The following is a 13,066-nucleotide window of genomic DNA, read 5'->3' on the forward strand; positions in this document are numbered from 1 at the left end:
TTGCTTGAGCGACACTTGGGCGGGACTTTGTTGTTTATGAAAAACAATGCTTAAATAGATTCATTATATGATCAAGGAAAAGAGCATGTCGTTTTCTTGCACTAATCGAGCGTCAAAAATATTTTGGACCACCATTTGGCAATTCGAAAATTACTCAATGCTGACGAAATAGACATTCATTTTTAAATTCTTTATCTGAATCAGAACTCCTCAGATAACCAGTAAATCTCAAGTTGAACGCAGATAATGTAGCACGTTTTTCAATTTCGCAAGCGGCTGGTTTGGTTCTGTTCAGTTCATGAACGAAAAATGGCACCAGTCTAGTAAACTTACTAGTCAGCCTATTTATTCAGAAAGACATTTAAGCAAGCTAAATAAGAAGTAAATACTCTAGTTAGGCAGTATGATTTAATTCAGGCAAATGTTATTAATAACAAGGAGTTTTTTTTTGTTTGAAGAGACTATTTTTCAATTTTTTGAATAATACATTTAGTATTTCAATCAGTATACAAGTTTTTGTGGGGGTTTCTTTTGCTCTATTTTTCTTTCTTTTTTTTTTCGCGAGTATTTTGGGGTGTCTTTACAGCTGTCTTTTACTTTTTTTTTTTTTTTACTTAACTCTTTATACAAAGATTTCATTTTATCCCTTAGCACAACTCTACATAGGTTTATCTCACCAAATACTCACTGAGCACCGAAATAAATTCTTTAATTTTGGAGCAAATTGTCATATATTTGGTCTATAAAACCGGCAAAAAAAAAAAAAAAAAGAAGATCAAATTGTTTTTTTTAAAACATTGTCAAACGAACAAAAAAAAAAAATAACCATCTATATCCAGGAATTAAAGATCTTAAAACTGAACCACATAACATGTATGTTAAAAACAAATCTTAACTCAAATTAAACAAACAAAAAAAATAAATAAATGAAACAGCAAATGAACTCCGAAACCGCCCAATATTAAAAACTTAATTAAACATGTACGCAGTACTTAACAAATCTGATTATTTCACAAATTGAAACAATTTTAGATGACCATGGGAAATTTCAAAGTTTTTTTTTTTTAAATAAAAAAACGACAGTTTCACAAGATCATTAAATCTAATAATGTCGTAAATGTTACGAAATTATCATCTTTCTAAAACGATTGGTGATTATAAACTTTATTACGACACTGAAAACATTTCATAAACCCAACTCTTGTTTCCGCCCTATAATTTCTCAAGTTACAACCCTTATATATCAATTAGCTAAAACTATTAATGAACTAATATGACCTTATTTATCAAGCAAATAGAATGTAAAATCTATCCGTGAACTCATACAGATACTTCAAGCAAAATAAAACAATTAAATAATCGTTTCGCTTGCTTACAATTGTATCAGAATACAAAACAACCGACATCAATGTTTTTCACACACACACATTATATATATTAGTCATCAGGACGTGTCGCTATATCGCCGCTCTTCAATGCGATTAGACTAGCAACTACCTCAAGCCAGTATTGAAACAGCTTAGGCGACAGTCGGTGCTTTTAACCATTATGCCATTTGGCTGCTGCTAAGATGGGTATGTAAAATTACAATGATTAAACATTGTCAAACGCCTGAGCTCTATTTGTTTAGACAAAGAGCATTGCTGTATGCGCTAGTGGCAGTTTGATATTTCACTCCCAATATGCTTAACCCAGGATAGGGAACATTTATAGTCAACCACATGCAGTTTCGCTGTATCACAGCTCTTCAGTGTGGCTAGAGTAGTAACTACCTCAAGCCAGGATTAAAATCATATATATATATATATATATATATATATATATATATATATATACATACATACATACACTAGCAGGCCGCCTGACGTTGCCCGGTCGTAAAATACACAAATATTTATTTTGATTCATCCAGAAACTGAGATATGTGCATGCGAGTACTATATATTTTTTCTAAACAGTTTACTTCTTGTAAGTAAAAAAAAAAAAAAAATACTCGAGCTGAGATCGAAACCAAAACCTAAAGACAGTCAGTCAAGTATCATCAGGCCAGCTTGACAATCTTTAAAAAGCATTTTTAAATCTACTTATTCTTAACATAATCTGTCATATAAAAGATTCATGCATGCGCATTCGTGAAACAGTAAACAGATAAAAATCCGACAACACCCCCACGTACCAATTTTAACCTCTTAGCAGCCATTTATCCGGACGAAAACTGATTACATTTTTTTCCACATGTCTGAATACCCTATATACAAAATTTCATGTCTGTAGATCCAACATTCGTCGAATATATAGGTTGAGAATTGTCCTCTCTCTCACACTCACACACACACACACACACACACACACACACACACACACACACACACACACACACACACACTTTCTCACTTTCATAGATATGCTAAAATTTACCCAGCGTTGCTCAGTATCAAACGTAACGTTACATTCCTTAGAAAAAAATGAAATTAAAAAAAAAAAAAAAACAGAAACTAAGACGTGCATGCGAGTATGTTTTTTCTAAACAGTTCACTTCTCGTAAATAAAAAAAAAATACTGGAGTTGAGATCGAAACCAAAACTTTAAGACAGTAAGTCAAGTATGATAACCACTAGGCCAGCTAGACACGTCTTGTTATGTCTATCTTAAATGTCGAGACAGTGTCATCAACTTGAAGAATATTCTAGCCAGAGGAACCACCAGAAGATGTAATCCTGAGAGAAGGAAGGAGCCAGCCACACCCAAAATCCTAAGGTACGCGTATGCCTTTACTCTTTAACTCTGACAAAAGACATCTAAGCGATTGATCTTCATACCCTTAATCCTATTGATCGGGTCATTGTGGCACAGTCTTGTACCGTTTCCAGGACATTTGTGCAACACGCGGTTCGGTCACGCCATTGACCGGCTCAGTGTTTTTTTTTGAGGGGGGGGGAACAATGGCTAAATTTGGGCAACCTGTGCCTTTAGCACCTGTTGTGTTATTTAAAATCAGAATACCATCTCTTAATCATTGTATTCAATAGAGCAGAATCCGAATAATGCTTTGCATGAACAGTATTTTTTTCATCAGAAAGCAATGCTTTATCAACACACGAAATAAGGATTTTTCCAATGCTTTGGAAATTTACAAAGATAGCTTTATTTATATAATTTTATTTTGATTGGGCTTAAATTTTGATGCATGTATTTTCAAGGTTAGTACTTTAGAAAAATCGTATAGCTATTATGTTAGTGTTATACAATGAACAAAGCTTCTCTCTTAGAACTGCATGCCTGTGGAACTTTCTTTCGTTTCTCTGCTTTCCAGCTGACTACAATATGGTTATTTTCAAGTCCAACGTAAACAAGTTCTTGATGAACCGCCCTCTTAAGTAATCCAACTGACCAAATTTCCACAACTAACGATTACTACGATATTGCCCCATTGACTACCGTACACTCTTTAACCCTCATCGTCGAGTGGCCTTCGAGCCTTGATAGGTGGCGACTTTTGTAAAAATAAATAAATAAAAAAGTCGAGGAAGGCTAGTAATGTCTTTTTGTATGAAGGGTGGGGTGTAAGAAACGGAAGATATTTTCTATTAAATACCGCTGGAAAAGGCATGAAACAATCATTCCCCCACTCATATAAATGAAGTAGCAAAAATAAAAAGACTCAAACTAATAGTACCTCCTACACACTAATCTATTGGTATAATCTAGCAGTTACAAACTACTTAGTTATAAAATACAAAGTCACAAGATATATGGAAACTATATATAAAAAGGTACACTGATACTTTAAATATTTGAAGATATTAAGATATTTACGCGTAAAAACTCATCAAAATGTATAGATTCGATATTAAATAACCCCAAAAGGGTTAAGTATTTCTCGCAGTGAGGATTGGACCTTCAACCTCCAGAAAAGTGTTATAACGGAATTTTACAAAGTACTTTTTTCTCTTCTTCACAGGTCCGCAACGGATAAAGTAGTTGCCAAAATTCAGTTGGAAGTGATACTCTTCTAGGAGGTTGAAGGTTCAATCTTCAGTGGAGGCGATACTCAAAATACAATTGTGAATTACTTAGGACTTCTACCATGTTATAGTAAACGGAATGAGGGCATGCTATCTCTGTGGATTAAATTAAAGGTTTCGTTCGAAATTCCATGCATATTCCAAAGTTAGAAAGATTTCAGAGTTCGATAAGACACACCTTAAGAAGGTCGGAGGTTACATCGGCGTAAATGTAGAAATAACAAAATGAGAACGATAATCCAAAGAATACGAATTATCAATTCTTATCTAAAATAATAATAAAAATAATAACATCGAGTTGATATGTCGTTCCTTCTAAAATCATATTAACCGAATCTATTTCGTGCATTATGACGAATTTTTAAAAACTCGTTAGACAAGAAAGTTTTTTTGCGGTTTTTAACTTAAATTCAGATAAACATATTTCGGCTCAAATAAAATTTATTGATCCAAATAAGCACCACCAGAATCAACACTTTTGCTAACGTTCTGAAAAGATAATTGTGTTAAAAGGATTGTAATTTAAACGATTAAGATAGAGCGAAAGACGCTCTTTAAAATGATATAAAAGTAAAGATATAACGAAAACTTATTTGAAAATACATGATTTCAAATCTAAATTAAAAATTCCGCAAGATTTTATTTTTAAGTCTAATATATTTAACAACGTAAATCACTGTGCGCTGTTTAATATGTTTAACTGATCAATTTGATTTAAGGTTGCCGTCATCCTTAGATTCATTTTCAACATAGAAAACGCATTAAGAATTAACAAATGTTTCAGTGTGGAAGAAATCCATTAGTGAATATTAAGTATGTAAAAGAGTAATTTGCAGATTAATATGCAAGAATCAAAACTGGAAAGTAAAATATAATTGGTGCATTAAATTCATCTTAGCAATTTTATTTTTAAATATCGCGCATTAAAATTTCAAGTACTTAAAGAAAGAAAAATAGAATAACGCGACTAATTTGAAGCAGATTCTCAGAATATCCGCCACTCAAAAGCTTTATAATATGGCAGAAATTAATTAAAATTGAGGACGTCGCCAAAGTTGCTAAAAAAAAAAAAAAAAAACACTTGGAACCTTTTACTGTGCTTGAAAATTACACATGCTATTATCCTATATCTCTACAAAGTCACCATTCACCATGTATAGAGTATTGTTGCCACATCTGGACTGATGCATCTACAACTCAGGGTCCAAAAAACAGTCTCCAATATAATAGGTCCCGTGCTATTAACCAAGCTCCAACCTCTGTATTGCATTTCTATGCCTGTTTTAGAAGTAGTTTAATGGAATGTGCTATGATAAACTCATAGCAATTGTGCCGCCTCGACTTACATACCTTTACTAACATGACAAGCAGCAAAATCTCACCCTTTCACTGTTCAGTTTTCGTTATGATATCTTTACTCTATTTATCATGTTAAAGAGCGTATCAGATTCCGGAAAGACTTCTACTTTAGTAGTTTTTCCCCCTTGGACTTTGGAACTCCCTCTCTGTTTCCTTTTTCCCTGATTGTACTAATATGTAGAAGTTTATGTGTAATGCTAACAGACATCTTGCTGCTCAACTTCCCACATAGTCACCTGTTAAACCTGTTAAACATAATCCCAAATAGTAACCTCTTACATCCAAGTGACAACACGCTTAATTCGGAATTAAATAGAGTAATAATAAAAAGTCCTATAGTCAAGATCTGTGTATCAGAGTTTATCTCCTTTTCCAGGAGGGGAAGATGTGACACAAGGTCGAGAAAGTAGGAATTGAAAAGCGATCATCAAAAAAGGACACTAGTCTACAAAAATGCCTGGACATCCTTGAAGGGGTTCGCCAGTAAACGACGTTTCAGGCGATTAGCTCGGAATTAACCCCTTCTGCAACACGAGAAGGTCAATCCTCGGAGGGTAGATCCCCTATAACTACATAGGATCATAGATCAGTCTAAAAAAGAACAGACCACATAAAATAAAAACACCAAGCCAATCTGAATTCAATGGTTTCTTAGTTGTTTTTTTTTTTTTAAAGTTTGTTTCAAAATCCCCTTTTCTGTTTTTAGTCACCTTTATTGGTATTTTTTTTATATTTTAATTGCAACTCAACATTCATCGTTAAATTGACGACTTTTAAAGGTTTTCGGGTTTGCTAAAAACGAATATCACATTAAAATGTGGGGCATACAAGTAGTTTTCTGGATATCAAGACCTTTATTATCCAATGTAACCCCTAATGTTTTCACATGTTTCGCCAACTGAACAAGTACTAATGTGCATGCGTGTTACAAAACAGTCCCTCCTCATATTAAGAATGGTAACAGCCACTGAAGTTCATTAAGTAAGACATTGAAGAAAGATGTCTTAATATTCAGAAAACTTCTTGTCTGCCCCAAATTTGAATGCGATATTCGTTTTCAGCATACTGAAGACCTATAAAAGTCAATTTAAAGGCGAGTGTTGAGTTGTAGTTAAAGTAAACGTTTACTCATTAATTCAATAAAAAAATGGGGTTTCATCGAAGTGTAACACTCTTTAACAAATATATCTAAGAAGGAAAAATTACCCTAATAATATCAAACGTCTGTTTAAATACTTTATGATTAATAAAACACTTTAAGCGAAGACGAGACACATCGATAAAGTATTAATTGCTACGTCTAACACATGAAATCAATTCAACAAAATGCTTTAATGAAATCACGTTCGAAATTTTGAATTATATTCAAACCAATTACGGGGAGTTAAAAATTAAATATTAACCGGGTCTTCAGGTTAATGGATAACACAAAATAAATTTATACAACAGTTTTAACGGCAAAGTCGTTATTTTCATGGCAAGTGCTCGTCTGAGTTCCAATATATGCCCCCCCCGCCAAACTTTTAGAAAAAAAAAAAAAACTCGCCTTGCTTACTCTATCAACAATTCTATCTGTAATTAAATCTAAACGTAAATTCTTTTAACAAAGCTGCTTTCTAGAACTGACCGCTTGTGGAACTCTGTTCCGCTGGCATGCTTTCCAGCTAATTACAATATGGTCATCTTGAAGTCCAATATAAAAAAAAGTTTGGGAGTCGTCTCCTTAAATAATCAAATTTTAGCCAATTTTCACTATTAACGATTACTACGTTGTTTTTTTTGGTGACCACTGTACACTCATTAACACTTATCTACGAGTGGCCCCTGAGCCTTGAGGAGTGGCGACCCCCTTGTAAAAACATATGCAGACGATAAACTGGGTAAAATGAATAAAAATAAATCGTTACAAACAAAACTATTATAATTACCTAAAAGTACTGAACGTTATGAACCTGATTGAGTTGATTCTTAATATTTTGTCTTCAGTAAAATAGTTACATAAGTTTCTGGCAGGAGAAAGGCTTTTGGTACTCATGCACTCATGTTACCGTGCTGAAATAACATTATTTTGATAGAAATTATTTTGCAGCAAGATGGGAATTTAGCTAACATGTTCGATGCTCTTTGTTGAAGGCAAGAAATGAGACAATCACAGAACAACAAACCCTACCTGTAAACTTCATAACAAACTTTATTGGTATACAGGATAGTATTGCAAAATAGTGCGCCATCTTGCGTCCAACTTTGGAGTGAGTAGTTTGCTTCTATGAGCCGTAGTGTCCTTTTGCATTCTGCAATGCTGTCGAAGTTCATTACAAGTAAAGGTTGAAGTTAGCCGTGTTCCATGGGACCTCATTGCCCCAAAAAGTTAGTAGCAACGCAAAAAGGCTGCATACCCAAGATGAAAGGTTAAAAGTCCGTAAAGTGGTTGAAGACATTCTGTCTTATAGGCGAGTCAACTCGTAGGCTTTAACAAATGTTTATACTTCATCCACGGCAGGGTTCTAAAGTAAGGAAGGCACGACTGTTAGCGCCCAAGTGTCCTTTGCTGGAACTGAAGAAACTGAAAAGGAAATAAAAAATTGGCGCCAAAGGCACGTGACATGTCTGGCTAGATTCGACCAATCAAATCGATTTGTACAATAGTAGTTAGGGCCTGTATGATTAAATAATTTCTTACAGTTTAGAAAGTCATTCTTTACTTGAGGGAGGGCTTTTTGTAACGATTCTATACTTTCACCTAACAACTTAAAAGATATCGTAAAATTTGAATTTAACTTGAAAATACTATTGTAAAAATAACGCGGTACAATAAGCTCATAAGCAACAGTTTTTTTTTTTTTTACTAAATGAATTATTGTACTGAAAATAAAAAGTACAAATCGCAGGTTAGATGATGGCTCGACAAAATAGCATGTTTGTCGATGATATCTACTCCCCAAATTAATATTCATATTAAAAACACTTTTCTATTTATTTACAAAGAAAATACAACTTTGGGCGCTGGTGCACTTATTGAATAGTATTTTTAAGTTTAAATTAAAGTTTTACGATATTTGTTTTTGCTTTTTAATTGTGAGGTTAAAGTACAGAACAGGTACAAAACACCTTCCACATGCTAAGAATGGCTTTCTGAATAATGAAGTTATTACTTTAGCACGGATCAATAAGTTAACTAGTACCCGAATTTGCTATATATGGATCGTGAAATTGCATTCATTTGCAAAAGATATAGCTAACTTGCATATTCTTTTAAACATTCATTTTAATTAATTCCCTATTAGCTTTTTCACTTTTCTTATAAGATGATCATCTTTAGTTTACTAGTTAGATATAGAGAAAAAGTGTACTGCAATTTAAAAATGCGTACATATTTTGAAAAATGGGAAGGATAGAAATGTTAAAAGGAAAGGCTGTCCCCTTTCCATGTAAATAAGAAGGACATTAGATAAGTGAAAATGAGATTAGGATAAGCCGAGACTCGAACCTTGTAACAAGGTTAAGATTTTGGAATGTTAAAATTTAGCTATTGTTAAATTCTATTGGAAATAATTAGATATTGTTTGTATTGTAAAAAGAATTGATTGTTCGTTCTTTTATGAAAACTGAATGAAAAATGTCAGCTAAAACGAATGAACAATACAAATTAAAAATATATTGTAAAAAAATAGGGGAGGTTAAAAATAGGTTAGTGGAGACTTTATTGTTTGCAGAAGTAGGTTTTGGACAAACGTGTGGTCAGCCACGTGAGTTGGTCACGTTCTGGAACCACACATCTTACATCATAGCAAAAAGAGAATTCTCAATATAGGAGCTAGGATTAGTCAGATTAGAGCAGTCGGGGAGTTGAGGCAGAACAGGTGAGTCTGCTAGAGAGAGAGAGAGAGAGAGAGTTGGAATCAGTTTTTTTGGAAGCGAAGGAAATAACATTAAACTAGGTAGATGTCATCATCATTCAACCGGTCCACCATCACCATCGATTTTTGTAACTGTTGTCTTCGTGTCGTCATTCCACAAATTGAAGGCAATGTGTTAATCATCTTAATATGAACTTTATGTAACCCTTACAAGAAATGTAGCTCTCCTCCTCGCTAATATGCCTTAAGAAACATCCCAGAACTGTATAAATGTTCCCCCCTCATCATTATTATATATATGTCCGCGCCGTCTCTCTCAATATGAAGGCCCCCATCATATCTCTTAATATGAACAGCGCCATCTCTTTTAATACGAGTCCCCGACACAACATTATGTGTAATTATATTCATGCAGATATTCTACACGATTTACACTTGCGTAATATTTGTGTAAAAAAGTTTACAGTAAACACAAACCTCTCTCTCTCTCGCTCTATATATATATATATATATATATATATATATATATATATATATATATATATGTTTAAAAAATTTGCCTACCAAACTCCGTCAGTTTTCAGTCTACAAACAGAAATTTAATATATAGGGTATTCGAACCCCTACGAAATGTTGTTTGATTTTATCCAAGGAAAAATCGGTACAAAAGTGTGAAAATTAAAAAAATGGAATCTGCCAGGTGAAGGTCGAACGACGGCATTACGAATAAACACGCGTAACGTAATAGCTATTAGTTCATATTTTAATTTTTAGCCCTGCAGCAAACCTGTTTTCAGGCATTAACGTCAAACGAAAAAGTAAATCGTAAGCTAAACATTTTAGTTTCGAATCTCGGTGGTGACGCACGAGTTTTTTTTTTTTTTTAAACCTTTGAAATTATTACTATATATTGGGTCTAATATAATAAATATGAAATCTGCATTAATCAAAATATCATATTTAAGCGTATTTTACGACCGGGAAATGCCGGACGGCCGCGTTTGTATTACTGTACACATAGATTCGAAAAAGTTTTCAAAAAACAAATATATAACAAATAAATGTTATCAAAGGCAAGATAAGTTACTTTTCTGCCAAACTGGATATATTTTTTGTGTTTTTATTCAATATAACATATTTATTCAGCTCGAAAAACATGCAGTGTTTACCGATGCATTCGAAAATTCAAGATGGCGTCTCACACCCTCTTTAACACCGTAAGTTTGGAAAAAGGTGCTATAAATAAAAAAAACTATACAAAATACTATTAAAAACCCGCCGAATATATGTCAACCTATGTCACGGTAACATATATTGAGCGAGTTTTTAACAGTATTTTATCCGGTTTTTTATTTATAACATCTTTTTTCACACTTACCGTGTTAAAGAGAGAATCAGACGCCATCTTGAATGTTCCAATACATCGGTAAACACTGTATGGTTTTCGAGCTGAATAAACATGTTACATTGAATAAAAACACGAAAAATATATCCAGTTTGGTAGAAAAGTAACTTATCTTGCCTTTGATAACATTTATTTGTTATATATTTGTTTTTTGACAACTTTTTCGAATCTATGTGTACAATAATACAAACCCGCCCTGTCCTTTATTTTCACTCCCCCACCCACCCAAGCACAGTAAAAAACGGTGATTATGCAGAATAGATATAGAAAGTTTTTCAGTACTTACGGAGATTCAAATCTTGAAGAGTACGTAGCTACTGGAGTGCTCAGGGAACAGAATTTGTTTTTCTTTTATTTTTATTGGGAATGTTGATGATTGCGCTTAGGGTTAATAGTAAAGTCCCGGTGCGTTTTTGATGGGCATTGGGGTACTGCAAATGTGATAGGGAAATCGATAAATTGGGATATGATGGAACCGAAATAAGAAATAGGTGTTATATTCCTTTTCGAAGGGTCAGCATTTGTCTAATCCTGACTTGGAATTTCATATGTTTTGTGTGATTTACTTTCTAACATTTTAAGCGGATGTTAAATCTTAAGCGGTTTCAGTTATTTCCATGATTAATCCTGGATTCTCCAAAATATGTGAATCTGGGTGCCCACACAGTACAATTACCAATATTTTCATATTTTTTTTATTTTATAAAATGACTTAAATCATTCGTTTTTGACATCAGTGACTTACGAGATAAGCATGCAGTGCTGGTGAAATTTACGGGTCGTAATATATATATATATATTTTTAGAAAATTTATTTTTAACTTAAATTCAATTTTTAGGTTATCTTTTGTTTATTTATGATTAGGTGAAAGTGGGAATAGTTAAAAAGTCCCCCTCCCAATGTTAAGAATGGAATTCTAAATGATAAGGTTATTATTTCAGCGTGGTCTGTAAATTGCACAAGTACCGGACATGCTTCGTCAACTAAATTCCGTTACACTAAAATTGAATGAACATTAAGGTAATTATAAGATAAGGTCAATGTGAACCAAAGTACCAAATGATTAAAAAGTTGATTTCTAAGGATATTCAGTGCTAATATGAACGACTATCATCGTTAAATTTGTCGCTGGCAAATGGTTCTTATGACATTAAGACCTTTATTATCCAATGTAATTTTTATTGTTGGTGAAAGTGGGCTGGTTGACCTCCGGAAGACTTACTTTTAAAAATTTGGAATGTTAGGTTAAAATACAGAATAGTTACAAAATACTCTCCCCTTCTCATTAAATAATAGATTGCCAAATAATTAATCCCTAAACAGAATAAGTTCGACAACAAATACCTAACTTCTTAAGGTGGTCAACCAGCGCACTTTTCCGTCTTATGTAACAAGAAAAAAATATGGCAGCCAATTTAAATGAATTAACATGAGAATATTAAGTTTTTTATATCATAAAAAAATATGGCGGCCAATTTAAATTATTACACGAAACATGGGAATATTAAGGTTTTTATATCATAAAAATACTTGCTGGCGACAAATTTAGCTGCGATATTCGTTCATACCGTACCTGAATACCTTTAAGAATTAACTTTTTAAATGTAAATCTTTATTTGGTCCTCTATATCGCAATGACTTTAAAGAAATAAAGATCGAAGAAAAAAACAGAGGTACTCACGTGTTCTTGAAACGAAGGCAAAAAAAAAAGTCGAAGAATAAAAAAAATCTGGGTCAGTAAATGATTGTAATAGAAGGCTAAGAAGAAGCTTTTTGGGTGCTGGTGCACTTTTGTTACCACATTATTTTTTAATAGTTTTTTTTTCAAGTTTCACGATATTTTAAAAAAAATTGAATTGTTCGGTGGGGGCACAGAATAGTTACAAAACACCCTCCCTATGTTAATAATGGCTTTCAAAATAACGTTATTATTTCAGCACAGTAGCAAAAGTGCATAAGTACAGCTCTTTTTATTTTTAGTAAGATTAAGACGGAAATCAAATCGCTGCGCAAAATATGGTTGCCTATAAGGACACGAACATTGTCGGAAGGTAAAACTAGGAGATTGAAGAATTTCTTCGTTATTAGGACATTCTGCGACAAAAAAGGCAGTTCAAATCTGTATGGTCAGCTGGAGAGAAATAATTCCATGGATTGCCAGATGGATATCTCTGATTGTGTCCATTTGATATATCTGCTCAAACCGTCAATAGAGAAACGTGTATAAATACCTTTTCTTTCAGCGTCCGCGGTTTCGGCTTCTAGTTCGATCCCTATCCAATCGTTCTGGGCGAGTAGAATAAATTGTTATGCATTTAATAGAAGTCTGGGTTGATTATGCTTGTATAAGCTGTATTCTATTAAGATATACACGAGGCATCGAGTCACCGCAAGAAAATGGCTGCATATAAGAAAAGGA

The 13,066-nt window shown here is 33.3% G+C and overlaps 1 long non-coding RNA gene across 1 annotated transcript in view; it reads right to left on the reverse strand.

Moving 5' to 3' along the window:
• LOC145292367 (uncharacterized) overlaps positions 1-12,856 on the reverse strand; it is a 208,023-nt gene extending 195,167 nt beyond the window's left edge. The window contains exon 1 of the long non-coding RNA XR_013869587.1: positions 12,329-12,856. This is a non-coding gene — a long non-coding RNA (uncharacterized LOC145292367). The remainder of the gene's footprint in view (positions 1-12,328) is intronic.
• Positions 12,857-13,066: the final 210 nt, after the last annotated feature.

This window comes from Euprymna scolopes, chromosome 13 (assembly GCF_053919585.1).
Source record: "Euprymna scolopes isolate OS-2025 chromosome 13, ASM5391958v1, whole genome shotgun sequence".
Lineage (NCBI taxonomy): Eukaryota > Metazoa > Mollusca > Cephalopoda > Sepiida > Sepiolidae > Euprymna > Euprymna scolopes.